The 12,831-nt window shown below is 41.1% G+C and overlaps 1 protein-coding gene across 14 annotated transcripts in view; it reads right to left on the bottom strand.

Annotated features, from left to right (window-relative positions):
- CTNND2 (catenin delta 2) overlaps positions 1 to 12,831 on the bottom strand; it is a 622,619-nt gene that overhangs the window by 405,707 nt on the left and 204,081 nt on the right. The window contains exons 1-2 of one of the 14 annotated variants that reach the window (XM_090137096.1): positions 9,495 to 9,709; positions 1,383 to 1,485 (exon numbers count right to left, since the gene is read on the bottom strand). The exons of 11 other annotated variants lie outside the window; for them this stretch is intronic. The gene's annotated coding sequence lies outside the window, so the exon portion shown is untranslated. Of the gene's footprint in view, positions 1 to 1,382; positions 1,486 to 9,429; positions 9,453 to 9,494; positions 9,710 to 12,831 lie in introns of those variants that run through there. 2 more of the 14 variants (XM_090137095.1, XM_090137097.1) reach the window with 2 other exon arrangements.

The following is a 12,831-nucleotide window of genomic DNA, read 5'->3' as shown; positions in this document are numbered from 1 at the left end:
CCCCTGAAACCATGTATTGCAATTTCCATCAACTGAAATTACACCTGCTGAAGAGGGCAGAACTGGCCAACAAGCTGTTCATGAACTCAGCAGATGTTTGGTAAACTGGGTCAAACTGATCTTTTTGTTAAAATCTATGTTCAACTGAAAGAAAAAAAAAAATGAAAAAAATTAGTCCTTTTCACAGTTGCCTGCTATATTGTTCCTTGTAGGCATATGCTTCAAAACTTCAGCTGGGACCAGCATGAGGTGATAGCAAAAGTATTTAATGAATAATAATTCCATAATATAAAAGAAATTTGTGACAGAAAGGTATCTGGAAATGGTAAGGGCAGAGCTGACAATCGGCAATGGATGAGCTCCCATTGGAAAGCAGGCCAGGTTAGTACCCAAAAGGTCACAATAGATGCAAAAGCAGTTTCACTCCCTTCACAATATACAAATGTCTTTTCTCAGAACTGCCTTCCAAGATGCATTCATTTTATTAAAAAAAAAAAAAAAAAAAAAAGCTATTCCATTTTAAATCTACTCTGACATTCACAAAAGCAATGAGAAATGCAAAGTCAATTGTCTCAAATCTGCAATTCATTTCTCCTCACTAAATGACTACTTTTTTTTTTTTATTCTTTAAGTGTTCAATGAACATTAAAAATAAACTTTTAATAGAAGACAAACCTGCACAAGCAGGTTGTGCAAGAGCTTGAGAAACGTGCCTTTGTCCAAATAAAAGCACCACTGATTTTATAAACAGCATTTCTGCTCCCCCTCCCCCAACAGCCAGTATTAATTAAAAATTAGATTCAATTTGTTTCCTGTCATACAAACTTAAAAATAGGGACAAAAGGCCCAGGCAGGACAAAAGGTTTAACAGTAAAGCCGTTCAGAGTTGGCCCAAACAGACACCCAGAGTCTATCCAAAGGCTGCATCCAAGCAGGCAATTTGTTTGGCTGCCTTATCTTGCATGCATGCCACAGCCATCCCTGCTGCACTACTTATCAATGAAAGGAGGCTATTTCCAGAAAGTAGTGTCTGGACACCTTGCCTCTACATTGATCCAAGCTCATTTCCATTTGGAGGTGGCATAATGCTGGTATCAAAGAATTAAAAGTAAGAATAAAAAACAGTAACAATCATTGCTGCTAGACTTTCCTAAGCTGATGTCACATCCCAAGTTTCTGAACATACTACAGGAAAAAAAATAATGTAGTAAAGGCTAGATTTATATCTAGCAAGTCAGTAACTAATTGCTGGATTAAATATTTGAAGTATTTTTTTTTTCTGAAGAATCACAATTTCTCAAAAAAAGTTTGCAAATTCAGAAATAGGTCCTCTGAAATAAACACTTTGTGTGTATTTACAGACAAAATTAAGCTGCTCTCACCTAGGTAAACGCAGGTACCATTCGTCTGTGCAGTTCTGCTTAAAAGCAAATGAGTCCTCACTTATGTCTATGAGTGAATTTATTGCAGCCACACGTTTGATGTCTAAGAACAGAAAGTAAAAAAACTCACTCAGAATTTATTTAAAAACAAAAAACAAAACTGTTCTTAGATGAGCTCATGCAATGCCTGTCAAAATAAGAGCACAGCCTTAAGTCAGAGAAGTCTCTGAGAGCTTAGTAAACTTCATTTGTAACCAGGTAAGGCGTCAGAGTGAACAGGAATAAAAGTTTAACACAGGAAAGGAAGCTGTATGTCACTGCCCAAATCCTTGACACAGTTAGTTACTCTTTATGCAACATGCTTTATTCTTGGGGTTGGGAGAGAATAAAATAATGTCAGTGATATCAAAGAAAGCACTAAGCTTGTGAAAGTTGTACAAGCCAGAGAAGATGTAGTCTGGAGATGCACTGCAATTAAAATCACTGTGCAGACTGCCAGAACAGATGCCCTTCCTCAGTCTGAAACTTCCTCAGCTGTCCCATCAACCATCAAAACACTTCTAACAGGACAACACTTCAACGATCCCAATAAATTTTGGTAGCTGCTCTAAACATAGATTGGTACCAGTATGGTATATTGGACACGTCTCACCTGCTGTCCTCTGATATGATCAAAGTGACTGCTTCCTTCTCAGTGTTGTGACTTTAAAACTAAACATGAAATGAATATACTCAAGTACTCAGAAACAAAGGTAAAAGTAAATAAGCACATACATACAGTACCCTCTTCAGTATGCCCTCCTGGTATCCTTAATGTACTTTTACTGACTCAAAACTTCCTGAGCACCCAGACAGTGCCTGGAGCGGTCTTGAGTTGCACCGAAGCTCACCACTACTGTGCTCTGCAACTGAGCAGGCTTGCAAGGATCACCTTGGTGGGGAACACCAATTAAAAAAAGGTGGTTGTTCAATAACTTACTTGTCAGTGGACAGTAAGAATTGCTTAAGAGTAAAAAGCACGTGGAATTTTGTTACTAATTCAAACAGTAAGTATTTTATCGTATGAAACTACCCCTCATTTGGTAGTGCATGCACCTGCTGAAGTTGTTTCCTCCTTCCTCTCGTTCCCTCCCTTCCTGAAGTCACGACTTATCTTTAGGTCTCCAGCCCAAAGCCACAGCTACAAAGCAAATTCATTCCCAGCCTAGCCAGCCACCTGGAAAGAAGCATTTGGATCCTCAGAACAAAGGAATGCATGTCTGACTTAGAGCAAGCCCCAAGTGAACCAGAGCTTTGTGGCAATGCGTGTCATCTCTCCTGCAATATTTGAAACAACTGATTCAGTATATACTACAGGGGTTCAAAACAATATTAATTCAATATTACAGCAATTTTAAATTACTGTTGAGCACTGAAAATAGCATATCGTCAAAGTACAAAGTCCTGTGAACATCAACCATTAGAAACTGCAAAAACATCATTCTTCAAAGGCAATTTGTGGGAGGAACACAGTTTTAGATGCACGTTCTAGATAAAATTCCTGTTTAAATGAAGAGATAATTTTGATATTGTTTATGTAGTTCTGCACTGTATGTAAATATGTACATGCTTTCAAACAACTGCAGACACCTGCCTAAGAGACAGCGGCACTTGAAAATCCCCCTTACAGTTTCACTTACAGCTTTTTGGTGTTTAAATGTTTATTAGGAAAAAAAATCACACAGGGTACCCAGGCCAATAGCAAAATTATGGCTGAAAAGCCCACACAGTAGTTATTTCACCTAGGAAACAAAATCAGAGTATTGGTCTTAAAGAAAAAAGAAAACAACAGAACATGGATTGTCAGCCCATCAGTGTGTGTGGCTACCTGGGGTAATGGGATACTGGAGGTGGATTCTGATCTTCCCTACAGATGGATACAAGAACCACCCAGAGCTGAAGCTCTGTGAGAAAAAAAATAAATGAAAAATCTATACATTCCATTATGTTATTGATGAAGATAATTCCCCACCTCTGGAACTACAGTTCTGTTATATTTCATGTTTTGATTGTGAACACACAATATCTCTTACAGAAGTTCCATTATTGCCGATGAAAATTACTGGCATTACTGCACTACAGCATTCAGCCTAAAAGTGAGCTAAGGCAAAAGAAGGAAATCTTGTTAACGGGCATTAATAAAACACCATACAGTACAAAACTCGTGTGTGTAGAAGTATAACAATAGGAAACTTGTTTGCTCAATTAATATATGGAAGAAGAAATATTATTCTAATCCTAGCACTATGTGTCATTTATTGTGAATGACTTTCTAGGAATCTGGGATCTGTAAAAATTAAACCAAATATATGTCAGTCATTATAAATGTTGAGCACGTGCCTTTCCACTGGGACATCTAACCTCAGAACTGCTTAGAAGGGAACAAGCTTGAACAGGATGCTGTAGAGACAGCTCAAGTGTTTTAGTGCTTATTTAGGAAAGTCCCAGGCTTTCACAGTTTATATACAAGACAGATTTTTTCCCTTGTTCTAATCACATCATTCTGGGTGAACGACTTCAAACAATTTATGCAGATAAGGCTGGTGATGTTTTCTCCTCCACAGGCTATGCCAAAACTCAATTTCATTTACTGTGTCTGCAGTGACCGAAAGTAGTTGTGTGGCCTCTGTTCAACAAATGCCCAAGAAAATCTATGACTTCTGAAGCTCAGCTAAGCCTCTTCCACAATTAGACACATACCATAAAGCCACCCAACACCAACACTCAAGCTGCCTTCCCTAGGTCAGTTAAATTTCACTCATTTCAGTAAATCTCAGTACCTCATTTTAAACACTTTGAGAACTTGTTCTGGCCTTCATTGCATGTCCTTGGTTTGGTAGGACAAAAAAAAAAATACTGGAGACAAATTACCAAAAATATATTCTTTGACTCAGCAGCCACAGGCTGTACTAATGGCACTGAATTTCACATGAGAACTGAAGGCTCCCTCCCAGGCTAATGGCAGGGTCTAAAACTGACGGCAGATGTTTTGAAGGACCCAGGGAATAAGTCTGAACATCAGTTAGGTAGGAAATTATTTAAAGAGAGTCATACCCTAGGAGTATTTGGCTGTGCACAAATAATGGCTTTCAATGTCAGGGAAAGACAGATAATGAAAAATAACTACATCATGAGCTGGAGAAAAGAAGCATAGCCCAAGCAGCAGCTCACAGAAAACTCACACAGAGCCATTTGTATGCTTGGTTCTCAATCTGAAGTTTGGCTATTGAATTTTTAGCACATCCAAAGCCAGATGAAAGAATCAGCTGTGCAGACAAGGGACATCTGTTCTGAAACTAGACCAGTGCTGATGCATAACCACCGCATCCCTGAAGGAAGGAGAAAAAGTTCCTCTTCCAGTTGATCTTTTTTTAAATCATTCCTCTTCTGAACAATTTACTTCTTGTATGAAAAGAATTTGAGATTTTCTAAGTCACAGGTTCCTTGCCTACCATCCAGCACATGACAACAAACAGCTTCAACAGCCCAAGAGAAACACATGAGGAGGTTCAAGCTAGACTGGGTTCTGCGATAAAACATTGACCCATCTAAAGATGGGCTATTAAAATAACAGTAAATAAAAAGTGAAAACAGTATATAATACCATCCATTTAATTTATGTTATTGTCTACAATTCAGTCAAATGCATCACTCTGGTATTATTGATGACGGATGAATGTTAGTATCTTGACAGGAGAATGGGTGTTAGATTTTGGCATGTCCCTTTGGCATGTTGATAAGCTCCAGCACCTAAGAAAGTCTGAAGAAGTTGTATACACTGAAAAGCAAACTCGGTAGTGAAACAGTCAGCTCAAGTAAGAAATCAAAATAGAACTGCCTATTAGTATTGAAAAGTTACCAGTAAATTCAATTGAAAACAAAGGAGTGAAGGGATCAAGTGGCAGAGGCTAAATCAACCATGTGTGACCTGAGAACTCCCACAAGGAAACAAACACAACAAGACACAGTAGCCTCACAAATAAAAAATGAGCACCCACTACGGCTGCCATAGGGATGCTGTCATTTCCTATGGAGCTCGCTGCGCTGTGCTGCAGCAGCCTACCTCTCTCACCATGCTGCACAGCACGTATGTAGCCAGCAGCATCCCTCAGCAACTGTTTGTGCAAATCTAACAAGGAACTGGTAAGTATGTATTTAAGCTGAAATAACGTGCCAGAATGAGAGTCTCTACATACTAGAAAGCAAAGGCACCCGCCCTCAGTTTCCAAATGAACCATTTGCTACTACTCCAGGCACAAATATCATTAGACTACACTTGTGCAACCCTAAGACATGGTTAAAAGCAGCACAAGCCTGTATTATTCTACCAAAACAGCTTAATGCACTGTACATATGTGCTCACTAATAATATTGTTCAGGCAATGCAAGTTTCCTTTTAAAGGAAAAAAGTATATAATATTCATCACTATCAGGAAGACTAAGGCCACCACAAGAAAAAACAACAGTGACATCTTCCCAAGTGTTGGTTGACCTCCAAATGACTCAGTGCTATAACTCACCAGTTAAAACAATATCTATTTCAATTCAACAGAAACTGCCCGTGAGTGGATTATTCCAGGCCCAAAAATATTCTATAGCCTTTCACAGAATCATAGAATCACAAGGTTGGAAATGACCTACAAGATCCTCTAGTCCAACCATCCTCCCATCACCATTACTATCACAGCTATTAAACCATATCTCATAGCTTCTCATCCAGACGCCTCTTGAACACTGCCAGGGACGGAGACTCCACCACCTTCCTGGGCAGCCATTCCAGTGCCTGACCACCCTCTGAGAGAAAAAGTTCTTCCTTAAGTCTAACCTAAACCTCCTCTGGTACAAATTGTGGCCATAGCACAGCAGAGAGAAGTGTTCCAACCCCCAACTCCTCTGACAACTTTTAAAGCTGTGGAAGTTATTCAAGCTTCAAAATATGAGAATAAACCTTACAGCATTTGTCTAAACGCAAATTATAGTCAATGCTGATAACACAAATATTACACAACGCTGATAATTCTCAGGTAACATTCTAAATTTATTCATTAGGTATTTTTCCTACGCGCTTCCAAGTTTTCACTTGCCCCATTCCACTGCTGTAAAGTCAAGGACCTCTGAGAAGCAACCCATCCCCACACTGTAATTAGAAATGGTGAGACACAGGGTGTGCAAGGAGAGCCTTATCTCAGCTGACATCTAGGTGGGTTTCTAATCGCTTTTACTTCCAGATCCTCAAAAATCTTCACAATCTTGCAGTCAAGATAGAGGCAGTTGTGCCTCTACAGTGGGCATACGTTCAAGGCTGGGAAGACAAGGTGCCTGCCTTAAGCACCAGATTAACTTTTCCTCAAAAGCCAATTAATGGAATCACCATTCTGAGAGCTCCACACCAGAGATCAAGACCTCTGACAGAAGCTACTTGTATCAGCATGATACCCTCTGCTAGCAGCTTTCTGAAAGGACAGCTTTGGATCTCACAAATTAATATTTTAAATTTCCTATTAAGCTGGTCCCAGTTATTGCCAGCAGCATTGCTCATTGCTAAAAAATACTAAAAAGCAAGAAAACTCCAACAAAGCAATAACCAACTTTATATGGCATATTTATACATACAGCTAGCACACATTTATACACACACACACAAATGCAGCATGTTAGTATTACCTACAGACCCAATGTAGGGAAAACTACTTAGAACAGAGAAAAAGTTGCTGCTGTAAGTAAGTATCATGGTACAAGAAAGCATTTGAAGATCTTCTAATTTAGTAGGTTATTAGGATTAATTTTTCCTACTGGCAGATGGCAGTTTTTATCCCACCTCTGTTACTTACCTTTGGGTTCAGCAACTAGACGACTAGAGCAGCAACTGGAACACTGAACACATGGGGTTTTTTTGGCAGAAGGAAAAAATGATACCTTCTGCTTATGATTATTTTAATGAAAGAATGCCTAAGCTTCTGATACATCATTAGTTTCTACATAAACAACTTCTACCTGTATAATAAAATCACTGAAGTAATTCCAACTTTGCCACAAACTTCCAAGAAAAAAAAAAATCAAGATGTACAAGTATGGTTGAATTAGCTCAGTTACTCAGAAATCAGTAGAGTAATACCAAAGATAAATTTGGCCCATTATCTACCTGCACAGCACAAATGAATAATGTAAATGTGTATGCAAAGGACCATGAAGTATCTCAGCTTAGCAGTGCATTTAAAATGTATCACTAACTTTCAGCTTCTTGAAATATTTATCAGCTGCACTAGGCTCTACAGAGCACACAACAGTCTATTAGGGACTTCACTGAATTTGGGTTTCTACACTTGACATAGAGAACTTTAGAAAAGGAGACTGAAATCAAGTCCTGAAACAACTCTGGGTACTGTTTTGCCAAGTCCCTCAGTAACTGGCTCTGGCTCACGTCAGCATCCTCCCCACAGTGCCAAGTCAACCGGCATCTTCACACCTTCCACTTCAGAGGAAGATGGGAAGTCTCTCATGATTAACTTCCAAAGACAGTAATAATAAATTGCATGCAACTAAAAAGCTACTGAAATATTCCACAGTAACAAGAACACTTTGAGACACTGCAGCCAACTCAAAAGGATCACATAAAAAGTTCAGTAGTCATATTAAAAAAAGCAACCCAATGGCACAAAGTAGTCAGTAACATCAGTTGGGTTAACTAGGAACCAGCTTGGATCACTGATTAAAATTGTTCTATTAAGGGTCTGAACATCCAAAGGAGAATTAGTCATGCTGAACACTCTGGGATACACTGAAAAAGACAAGAGGGAAGGATGGGGAAAGAGGAAGCACAAACCAGTCCTTACCAAAAGGCTGAACGATAGAAGTAGTCTGATATAGAAAAATAATAGTTTGCAAATTCAGTAACATCTATCCATTATGGTGAAATCAAAACAAAAATCCCCCAGAGCCATATGTTTGATTCAGCACAGACTTTTGAAGGGAACTGCTTATTTATGTAATCTGACAAGTGCACTCCCCTAATAAATAGAATTAATCCCCAATAACACATTCCTGCAGTATACCAAATCAGTAGCAATACTAAAAATCAGCCTGCTCTATACAATCCACTTGCAGTAGGTGAAAGACATTGGGGTTTTTGTTTGTTCCTGTCTCCTAAAAATTTCAGATATTTCACTTGAATTCTGCCAAAAGATCAAGCCAGAAGATGCACTGCTCTCTTACATACAGATCTATCTGTAAAGGCTGTTAGGACTTTATCAGATAACTAAGTTGCACACAAAATCCACTTGCTTCATTCCTGAAGCAGTCAGACACATTTCCCTGGGACTTCAGCAGCAGCAGACGAAGCCATGCATTATTTTCACTAATCTTCTGTAATGAATTTCAAATTAGCTGACCCACCTACACTTAAATCTACCTGAAAAGCTTACTGAAGACTCGGAGGTTACACAGAATTACAGAAAATGCAAATCCCGCTCTCCCTTTTTCAGTATTACAATCTCAGAAAGAAGACATCAATCACCACAGCTGACTACAGGCATTCATTGGGAAGATTTTCTAGGGTAGGAGTGCACGGCAACAGGTCTTCACGCTCCAAGTCTGCTACAATGCAGGGACGTTTGGGGGCAAGAAAGAGATTATTTTACCTCAGGGGAATTTCTGATTTTTAAAGATTTTCTCCAACCTTTGCTGTAGATGAGCTGAAACACGGAAGACTCCTAGGCACAACGACCCCGGGTAAGGGCATGAACGAAGCCTTGTGCACGAACAGTCACTTTCTTGCTTCAACAAAACTGTTCCTGAGATTTTGTTCTGTTTCTTTTTGGTGGGAAGAGATTGCTGGTTTGGTTTTGGGGGGAGGAGCGACTGATGTTCTTTTCCAACTAAGAACTGTTTCAAACAACCAACCAACAAAGAAACCAGCAAACCCCAACACAGCAAGAGGACCAAGCGGCCAGCAGCCCCAGGTCACGGAGCAGCTCCCCATCCCGAAGCCCAGCACCCCTTCAGCACGCACCCGAGGTGCCGCAGCAGCCGCCCACCAGAGCCCGTCCGACAGCCGCCCTCCGCGCACGGCTTTACCTGAGGGCAGACCGCGCGGAGTCCGCCCTACGGCACGCCGCTTCCTCTCGCGGCCGCCGGCGGGGCGAAACTTAAGGAGGAGGCGGAAGCCCGGCGGGGCGCGCTGCCGGCCATGCCCGGGGCTGAGAAAGGCGAAAGCCAGCGCCGAGCGCGTCCCGCCTCCGCCTTCCCCCCGCCCGCAGCAGCTCCGCGTGCCGGGCCCAGCCACCGGCGCAGCCAGGCACAAAGGTCGCCATGGCAACGGCGCGCGTGCCCCCGCCGCGCCGAGGAGGCAACAATTCATCAGCCCGCGCCCCGCCCACCGTCCCCACGCGCCCCGCCCGCTGCCAGAAGCCCCGCCCAGCGGCGTTTCCCGACCTTCGTCCGCACGGTTGTGCCGCGGCCGCGCGGCTGGGTGCGTGCTGCTAACGTTGAGCTCGAAGAGCGAAGGGCTGGACTACAGGCTTGCGTTTCAGCCTCTTCTTACAGTTATTACATATTCCATTCAGATTCTAAGGAAAAAGACCTTTTTTTTTTTCCTGGGAGGGATCCATTCCCTTCTCTGAATCACAGCGGCCAGGCACCTGCTGTCCTCTGCCAGCGTGTGAGCGGCTGGGAGCCATAAGATTTCTGTGCACATTTCAGCAGCCTTCTCTCTAAATGTCACAGTGAGGCTGGGCTCATTTTTGTTCGATGTTAGTACACACGAGGGATGCATGTTGGAAGGAAACGGTTTGAAGGGGGGAAAAAAAAACCACACTGACCCGGGTTGTACCGATTCCTCCCAAAAGTGAACAGCAAGAGTCTACACAAGCTCAGGGCAGGCAGGCATAGCATCACAGAACGGTTTGGGTTGGAAGACACCTCAAAGCCCAGACAGCCCCAGCCCCGTGCTGTGGGCAGGGCTGCCACCCACCAGCTGCCCAGGGTCCCATCCGACCTGGCCTTGAGCGCCTCCAGGTGTTGAAGCATCAACAAACTTGCAGATGTACCAAGAAGAAAGGATGCAGTTAGCTTTCGTCCTGAAAACTCCTGGAAGGAGAAATCCCAACAGTTATCTGTATTTCTAAAACTTGAAGGAAGTAAAATGTTGCCGGGGGCAATGGATGAAAAATGCCTTGTAAAGCCTTTTCAGCTCCTAAATCGCACACTCCCTTGTAATGCTGCCAAGCTGTAAGTGTCACTTAAGGAGAACAATGGAACAATTTACTGTTGTTCTCCTTTGCTGCCTGGGATGTAGAAAGAAGATTGTTTATGATAAATTAAAGGTCACAAATAAATGGCAATTTAATAGAAGAAAATCTACTCCACATGAAATAATGTCTCCGAGGGGTGATTAATTATGCAGGAGTCTGAGCACGTCCTGTTTCATTGAAACACAGTGGATGGCCGTCCTGCTTCATTTCAATGAAGCTAATACGCATCATCATCTCAGAAATGCTCTGCTGAAAAAATAATAAAACAGGCACTGGATAGTCATTGCATCTATTGCAGCAGTGCACAAATAATGCAATGTAGCAGTATATTTAATAGAGGAATTCATCCTAACTATTAAATACAAAGAGGTTTAACTCTTGTGGAGGTCACTAATCAAAATAGACTACCGTAGAATCATGAGAGAGTTGTTAAATAATCTTTATATAAAGAGATCCTATCTCATATAAAACTGCTGGAAATGGAAGAAAACTTTTCATTTCAAACCCTTCATGTTGTTAGAATATATGCATTTATGTATCACAGCATTTCTTATACACTTAAATTGATATCCGTAAGTGTTCTGTTGATGCTCTATTTGTATTCTGAATATGTGCAAACTTTGAAAGTTTGGACAGGGAAAACTAGCAGGAAATTCTATAATGTATTTTAGGCTTTCTAATTATGCTTACTGCCCTCAAGTTGGTATATTGAGATTAGAGTTCAGATGTATGTGCAGGATTTTTGTAGCACTTATGCAGCATATGAATGGTTACCTCTGAGCTGTTACACTAACATTCACTTCATTTTAAATCCATGCAAATGCACATGGCCTGTCCTTTTCACATTGATTTCAAACATTTCCAAACGTCTGGAGTATAGCACCTTGCTACATTCTTCATAATCTGAATGAAAAACATCAATATTCAAATCTTTGTTTATTTTTCAGATGGTACAGATCTGAAAATATTTCAAGGGAGCAATAATAAGACCAGAGGTAAAGGTTTATGTTAGCTTGTGCTCACGTTAATGTGTCTAGAAAGCCAAGAGAATACACACCTGGAATAAATTGCTGTACAAAGCAGACAGATTACCACACTTACAATCACATAAATATTTACTGAGTTAGTCTTTTACTGGTTTTCATAATGGTTTGTTTTTTTGGTTTTTTTGTTTGTTTTGTTTTTTTTTTTTTGTCTATTAAATCCTTGCTAGTACAAATTTAGCTGTTCTTCTGCTCAATGATTTATGTACGCTCAGGCAGCAATGAGTCAGGCTTTGAGACCCTGGAGCACGTCCAGAGAAGTGCAATGAAAATGGTGAGGGGTTTGGAGCACAAGTCCTGTGAGGAGCAGCTGAAGGAGCTGGGATTGTTCAGTCTGGAGAAGAGAAGGCTCAGGAGAGACCTCATTGCACTCTACAACTTCCTGAAGGGAGGTTGTGGTGAGGAGGGGTTTGGCCTCTTCTCCCAGGCAATGAACAGGACCTGAGGAAATGGCTGCAAGTTGTATCAGAGGAGGTTTAGGTTGGACATGAGGAAAAACTTTTTCTCTCACAGAGTGGTCAGGTACTGGAATGGCTGCCCAGGGAGGTGGTGGAGTCGCCGTCCCTGGCAGTGTTCAAGAGGCGTCTGGATGAGGAGCTATGAGATATGGTTTAGTAGCTTGAGGTAGCAATGGAAATGGGAGGACAGTTGGACTAGAGGATCTTGTAGGTCGTTTCCAACCTTATGATTCTATTATTCTATGGTTCTATGAGTCCAGAATCCTTCCTCTTTCTCTACTACCATTTTCTATTTTGTGATATTAAAGTTACCATGAGATAAGACTGGAATTACTGCAGAACCTCAGATGTTTTCTAAGGTTCAGGCCATTTTCTTCTTGTGTTTTATTCACATTTCTGTTTTGATTTGGGGTTACCAGAAACAAGCGAAGATTTTCTGTCACACAGTGCATGGTGACTCTGCAGACTCCTACAACACATCTTGCATTGCATACTCAGCTCAAACAGCATACATGGGAAAAATTTTTCTTCTATAATAAAGAAGAAAGCAAAGTCTGAATAGACAATAATATACAGCATTTATGTCCACCAACTTCCACTCTTTATGTGCTGCAAATTAATGAACAGCAGAATTCTGGAAAGATTCTACAGACCTAGCAGT

The sequence above is a fragment of the Phasianus colchicus genome, chromosome 3, assembly GCF_987193195.1.
Source record: "Phasianus colchicus chromosome 3, bPhaCol1.hap1.1, whole genome shotgun sequence".
In the NCBI taxonomy this organism is placed as follows: Eukaryota; Metazoa; Chordata; class Aves; order Galliformes; family Phasianidae; genus Phasianus; species Phasianus colchicus.
This window is presented reverse-complemented; position numbering and strand designations above follow the sequence as displayed.